The sequence below is a fragment of the Alosa sapidissima genome, chromosome 2 (genome assembly GCF_018492685.1).
Source record: "Alosa sapidissima isolate fAloSap1 chromosome 2, fAloSap1.pri, whole genome shotgun sequence".
Taxonomy (NCBI): domain Eukaryota; kingdom Metazoa; phylum Chordata; class Actinopteri; order Clupeiformes; family Clupeidae; genus Alosa; species Alosa sapidissima.
Window position 1 is genome coordinate 1,548,055 of NC_055958.1, and position 8,050 is coordinate 1,556,104.

Here is an 8,050-nt window from a genome sequence, read left to right on the forward strand (position 1 = left end):
CACTTTCAACACACCATCTACATCATTGATCCAAGGTCAATGGTCCCTGAGGATCTCAAATCTGCAGTCAATATTCAATGGCACGTATTTGGCTGAGGTGAACAACAAGGACCCAACTCAAAGTCTGACCCTTACTGTAATTGGTAAGAACTACTTAACATGTTTTCTTTTGGTGTTCTTGTTTACATCTTTTATTGAAACGTATGGTGCTGTAACAACACACTCACAACTGTGAATGACAAAACAATCCATTGTTACAAACAAATAAAATAGAGGGAGGGAGGAAAAGAGGGAGGAGGGACAGAGAGAGAGAGAGAGAGAGAGAGAAAGAGAGAGAGAGAGAGAGAGAAAGAGAGAGAGAGAGAGAAAGAGAGAGAGAGAGGCTGGCTAAACTTATCGAAAGGCCCTTTTATGAAAGTTGTCTTAATGTAATATAAAAACATATAAAAATCTCCCCATCAGTCAGTTGAGCTGTTCATATAAAGACATCTTTCCCTATTGCATAAATCTCAAACAATTAGCTTATTTAATGCCAAAGCCTTAATATATGTATCTAATTTAGATTACTTGGTATTGTATCCTGGGAATAATTCACTAATAATAATTTAAGATTGTATCTAAATTACATGTTCTTAATTGATTGATAAGTACAATATGTTGTGAGAGGTTTACATTACATTACATTTAGCAGACACTTTTTAAGGACACAGGTTTAAGGATTAATGTACCCTTAGTATTTTGATTCTCACATAGACAAATCTTGTTTAGCTAACCCAGGAGACAAGTGAATGTTCAATTTTTGCTTGCTGAAACCTAATATACCTTCATATTGTCTCTACATGAGTTTAAACTGCTGGATACTCAACCACTAAAACAAATAATGCTTAATTGTTATGTCATGTATTTTTGTAAAAGTCACTCTACTGTGCCTGTTATAATCATTAAATTGTTCTGCTTTAGTCTCTCCTATGGAAGTAAACTATATTGTTGGCATGTGGACAAAACCAGGCATATGTAGACATGATCTTGGGCTTTCTGAAACACTGATCATTTTTTAAAATTATTTTCTGACATTTTATTGGTCAAACAACAAATTAATTAATTGAGAACATATGAAACATGTTTGTTAGTTGCAGCCTTAATGTTTATGGTTTTATCCTCCCTTGAACAGAGGCTGTTACAAAGCCTGTATAGAGTGCACCCCTGAATCTCCCAACTGCACCCTGACCTGTAAAGGAACTGGTGAGGGCCCCACACAGTACTCCTGGGCCTGGATTGGGGGAGAGGAGAACGAGCCTGTTTTGAATGTGTTGAGGAGTGAAGATCAAGAAGTCCTCTACACCTGCAACTTCAGTAATCCAGTGAGCTGGGAAACCAACAGTCTCTCTCAGTATCAGTGTCAGTGCCAAAAAAGCATGTACCTGGTGGGTCATGACATCTCTTCTTTATCTTGCCTTATTTTTTGTTTGATATGATGATTTGTTTTTTGATATTTTCTGTCAAGGTATCATATCACCTTACACTTTCTAAAGACATCATCACATCACATGCTGGTAAAACCAATGCTTTGTGTCCAGTTTGAACAATACAGGCCTACAGTGTATGCTGTGATACCACTGCCTGCTGGTGCCTACCTGATATCTCCTAGTTTCTTTCTACAAGCTTTATGAACTAAGTAGGCCTATCAATACATCAGAATGTAGTGCGTTAGTATATGAGTTTAGTCGTTGGGTTATTCCATGACAAATCATTCCATCTCATTTGTGAATGTGAACTTATTTGGATGCAGAGCAATGTTGCATCTGAAACACTACAGATAGGGCTATCTTAGGCTAGGTTGTGTGTGTGTGTGTGTGTGTGTGTGTGTGTGTGTGTGTGTGTGTGTGTGTGTGTGTGTGTGACTGTGTGTGTGTGTGTGTACAAAATGAATAGATCCCACTGTCAGCTCAATGTTGTTTAATGTTATGTTTAATGTTGTCTTGGTCTTAATGTCCCTTTTGTTATGTCAAGCCAAACACAGCTCCAGGAATACCACATCGACACACACTCCATGTTATTCACCCTTCACTGTATACTCATACCTACATGCACGCACACAAACATACAGACATACATCATCATCATCATCATTTCCCCTTGAATCTCCCCTTGGGGATCAATAAAGTATCTATCTATCTATCAACAGCAAAATCATCTACATTATGCCGGATTAATGTGCGCAGATTCACGCTAATTCAGAGTCAGTATTCAAACCCCTCAATTGCTCTATGGGTGACTTAAAGATAATATCACTTAATGTAAATGGTTTGAATAATGTCATCAAGAGGAAAAAAGATTCTGGTAGAAATGGATAAAGACAAAGCTGATATAGTATACTTGCAAGAGACACACTTAGAAAAGCAGGAACACGAGAAGTTAAAGAAAGTATCAAACAGTCAGGTATGGTATAGTTCATACAACTCAAAGAGAAGAGGAGTAGCAATATTAGTTAAACAACGTGTGAACTTTGAAATGGGAAACGGTATGTAGAGAAGGACGGTACTGTATGTCTTAGTAGTGGGAAAATAGGAGGAATGGATTTCTCTTTGTGCAATGTGTACTATCCACCACATATGGGTCCAGAATCGATGCTCACATTAATTGATTTGGTGGTTACAAAGTCTAAAGTAGTTCTAACAATGGCTGGGGACCTCAACTTGGTAATGAACACTAAATTGGACTCATCTAGCATCAAGGTACATCGGGCAGAGAAAAATGCAAATTTATTGAGGAGGGCCTGTTTAGAAATAGGACTCGTAGACGTATGGATTATGTATAATAATAATGTAACTTTTGGTGAAAGAATGTAAAATCATATTAATATGTCAGACCATGCATCAATTTCTTTGACAATAACTCTACAATCCAGCAAGGGCAAATCCCTGTGGAAACTAAATAATTCACTTTTACAAGATACAAAATTTGTAGAGATGATCAAAAAGGAGTTCATAGAGTATATAAAAATAAACAACACAGGTGATATAAATCCAGTTATAATATGGGAAGGAGCTAAAACAGTAATGAGAGGATGCATCATTTCAAATTCTTCAGCTAAGATAAATAAAAGGCGGGCACAAGATAAACAGTTCATTGAAGAAATAAAGGATACGGAAAATTGACACAGTATAACAAATAGTGATAAAGATAAATGAAAGCTAAAGGTTAAACGGGCACAACTAGAGAAGCTACGTACAAAATAAATAGAAAAACTAATTTGATTCACACAACAAGAAGGCTATGATGGTGGACCAAAGTCCTTAAAAATATTAGCTTATAAACTCAAAAAACAAATGAAGAACTCACATATTGCAAAGTTAAGGACCCACCAATCTAAAATAATACCAGATAAGGATCAGATTGTAGAAGAATTTGCTTGTTATTATGAACATTTATACAGGCCAGAGGCAAATTTATACAGGCCAGAGAGCTATACGGGCCTATTTGAGAAACTTGAGCCCAAGTAGCACAAGAAAATAATGTGAAGCTAACGAAATAAGTTACACTACAAGAGGCAAATAAACAAATACAAGCCCTAAAACTAGGAAAATCCCCAGGGGATGATGGATTTAAAAAATAATTTTATAACGTTTTTAAAGATCAAATTAGCCCCTTATTAGTGAAAGCATATAATTACGCATTAGACACAGGAACATGGGCACAAACATGGGCATCATCAATAATTACACTTATACATAAAGAAGGAAAGATGCCTCAGAATGTGCATCATACAGACCTATATCACTACTTAATATTGATCATAAGATAATTTCCTCAATCCTATCCAATAGATTAAAAGACACCATTACAGATATAATAACAGCGGATCAGTGTGGATTTATACCAGGAAGAATATTGGCCGATAACATTAGCCAAACTCTAAATGTAATGGATTACGCCCAATTAGAAAAAACAGACCTCCTTTTATTGACTTTGGATGCAGAAAAAGCTTCTGACTTGGTGAATTGGACCTTTATGTTTGAGACAATGAGGAGCTTTGGCTTAAGCGAATTCACAAACTCAAGACTTCAAGGCCATCATGTATATAAAATGTTTTTTTGAAAACAACGAAAGGATGGAGGGCACATAGCAAAGTTTGGAGTTATTTCAGATGGGCTACAACAAGGTAGGCAAAATTGTGGTGCTTGTCAAAACCTTGGCGCAGCTGGAATAATGCTTATAGGCTGATGTTAAAGCGCACACAATGTTTAAAGTCATACACAACGGTAAATTGGAACAAAACTAAAGGTAACTTTAGCCTTTATAGGGCTGTAAAGTTGTCCAAATTAATAGGTCATAATTAGGCGTTGTTGTTGTAAAGATATTGCATGTAGATGTACTATATAGGCTACTAAATTTTTAGTTGACCAATGCACGAACAAAACCGGGTAACGGACAAATATTATCAAGGCTTTGAATGTTTCCATCTGTGCACAGGGTGTCTGTAGATCGGTGTGCATAGCATTAATTTCTGCAGGCCTGTGGCCATGCATGCGCCCTTAAAATAGCATCTGAATTTGCGCCACTGACTTTAGACCAGGAGGTTCCTCGTCTGTGGCGGAATTGTTTTCTGAAACTGCAAAATATCAACAGTGACCGTTTGCGCCGGAACACGCCCCCTCTTTTCGCTGAAACGCCCCCGTGGGCGCACATGTATCTGTGGAGGAAAAATTCCAATATGCGCTGACTGCAAAATAAGAAAGACAAAAGCGCGAGGATCCAAAGTCAATTGCGCTGGTGTGCAAGATAGAGCCCTGAGTAGTCAAAGGCGATTCAAAACTAGTCAGAAAAGTCGAGACAGGACCAATCGTCAAAATTTCGGTGTCCACCACTCTAGTTCATCCAAAACAAACCAGAAAAGGGACTCAAAGTGCTAAATACCGGAATTTTCCTTTAGCAAAACTGATTGTGAAAATCTTACCATTCAGATTGTTGAGTGTGTAAGCACTCTATTTGGCCTCAACAAGATGTTGCACAAGCCATCACTAATTTTGGCTAATGGAACACTTTGTTTCTGAAAGCAGAATAAATCACAGGTTTTCAGCAGGAAACTACCTGTGAAACAAAGTCAAAACAAATGTAAATATTTAAATATAATATTTAAAATATTACTACCATCCAATTGCTCAGAGAACTGACCTTGTTTTTCAGTGTTTGCTTTCAGGATAAGCTTAGATCAATTATTTGTTTTAAAAATGTGGAAAGGGTACTGTATTTCACTCCAAGTTTAAAAAGAATAATAACACAGAGAAAATCAAGGATGTAATTTTGTATTGTTCGCTCTTCTATTCCTCTCTTATTCCTCGTATATAATTCAGAAAATGTCGCTGTCAATATGTTGCTTGGGCATATGTACTTAAAATCAATGTCTATAATCTACTCATATAGTGTTTCTATTATCTAGTGGCATTGAATAATTGTTTTATTGCTAAATCATACTGCACTCACATGTAAGTAGTGCTTCTTTTTATAGATCATATCCAAGTTGATTATATGTCCATGTTTGTTTTGGGAAATAAACTTCACATATTGCTTTATAGGTAAATGAAAAATAAATGAGTTTGACAGTCGATGACTATGGACTTCAACACTATTAGCCCCCAACACACACACACACACACACACACTGACACCAGTATGCAAAGATATCTAACAACAGTGCAAAATGTATAAAAGCTAAATTTATATTTGTGTGGATGTAATTGTATCATTATGGTGTCAAATTCAATGTAATATTTTAAATTCTGCTTATATGACTGATCATTTATTTTTGTTGTTTAAACTATATAGCACGAGTGAGAGTGGGGTTGGTCATGGATATTCCCACGGGTGTTGTTCGGCCGTAGCCACGAGGCCGGAGGCCGAGTAGCGCAGCCGTGGGAATATCCATGACCAATCCCACGATCACGAGTGCTATATTGCTTTTATACAACAATTCTACCACAAATGAAATAATCTGAAAACACCCCATTATTGTTTAAAAATGTTAATTTCGACATCGTTCTTACGCATCAAAAAATAGTTCCCTTTTCAATAGACAGCGTCTTGGTTGCTAGGTAACCAACATTCCAGACCCCTCGTTACGGGTCTTTGTGGTTTACATGTCTTCTTGAAAGAAATGTGGAAATCACATTCATATCTAGGTTTGCTGCATGCATGTTACAAGGACACTGGGCCATGTCATGTAAGGGACATGGTACTGCAAAAAAACGGAAACATAATCTACATTGCAGAACCACTCAACTTTATTAATGTATAGTGAATAAATGTTACACTACTGTGCACAGCCTGACGTGACGATGCTAGCACGTTAGCAGCGGTTAGCTAATTATGCTAACGTTATCTACAAGTCTCCTCCAAGTGACAATCATATTATACACAATGCTGGCAATGCTGAGAACAATTAGCATCCTCGTTTATCTTACTTACATTGAGTTGACTGTGTGGCTTAATCCACAGCACTGTTTCGTTATGGTTTGCTAAGGAGTAACCCATTGCTTGAAATAGTGGAGAGCTGGGTGTCAAATCTTCACATTGTGTGATTTATTATTAGCTGTGCTGAGTCTGAGTTGAAATGTCCAGGGATATTCCAACTCATGGAACGTCTCTCGGCCAATCAGAAACAAATAAATAGTTCCATAGAACCCAATTGTTGTATAATGGTATTTAGACTGGATTTCCTTTTTAAATCTGGATAAACATAATCTTTACACCTCCTTTGTATATATTTTCTTTTTTACCAGCATAATCTACAGATGTTAGTTTATGGATTTGATCATCATAGTATCATAGCATCATATCTTCAGACCATACTATCAAAGGTAATAGTTATAAAAAATAGCACGGGTAAGACAATCCTAAATGGCTAAAAAAGGGCAAGTAACATTCATACATGTAGGCCCATTTCTGAATCTCCCAAAGAAGGCACGTTTTTCCTTAAATGGTCATTTGCTGCCATCTGTAATGTGGCAGCTAATTGGTTTGTTTGTGAAAATGTGTTCTAAAGTGAGCGCATGTCTAAAGATGGTAACAGCCAAGTTGATTTATAACTGAAGTAGCTAGCCAAGCATCGACCATTGAAATGAATAGAGACAATAGTTCCTCACTTTTTCCATGTCTATTACCTACATGATTTCCCCATATATTGACAGTCTCTTCTGGGTTTAATCTCATGTTTGTATCATAAATCATGAGGTGTGTGATCCTCCACAACATACAACATTTGGATTTTATGCATCACCGTCTGTTGCTATGAGAAGTCATTCCTCAAGCTTCTTCAATCTCCCATTACAAAAATGACATGTTTCCCATTGCGTTTATGTTAGAATGTGTGAATACAATGGCGACAGTGGTAATGATTTTTAATATACACAAATGTACAAAATTCACTTAATACTGAATGTGAATGTGTATGTGCTACAATGATGACCTGTTGAATATATGCCAACCATAATTTATTAAAACAACACCATAATATTTCATTTTGTCTGTCATCATTTTCATTTTAATGAATAAGAAGAGTATTTAAGGCCACAGTCAGGGATCTTGTGTGATTTCAAGCCCATACATTTTTTGCTACATTCAGCAATCATCCCCTCATGACCGCTAGCTGCCCATTCTGTGATTATGCTGTAAAAAAAAAAAAAAAAAACGGTCTCTGCAGGCAGTGCAGGCTCCGAAAACTGGAAAGTGGGGTCAGCCTGGCCCCAAACAAAAACTTAACCCTGCATGGAATTTCTCTGGGGATACTGAAAGCAGGTATGTTTCTCTCTCTGGTATGTTTCGTTTGGTCCTTGCTTAAATAATGTATATAAAGTTTTATAACGCAAAAAACGCAAACGCAACTTCCTGCAAAACCCCAGTACAATTCTGCAACATCTCCCGTGAGACATGCCTGTCTGCTGTATTTTTTAGCTCCTCCTGTCTGACAATGATCAAGTAAGGCTATCAAGTCAGTCACAGTCCATCTCGAGCAGGCCTTATGACTATTTTCAAAGGTATTCAAAGCAGTTTT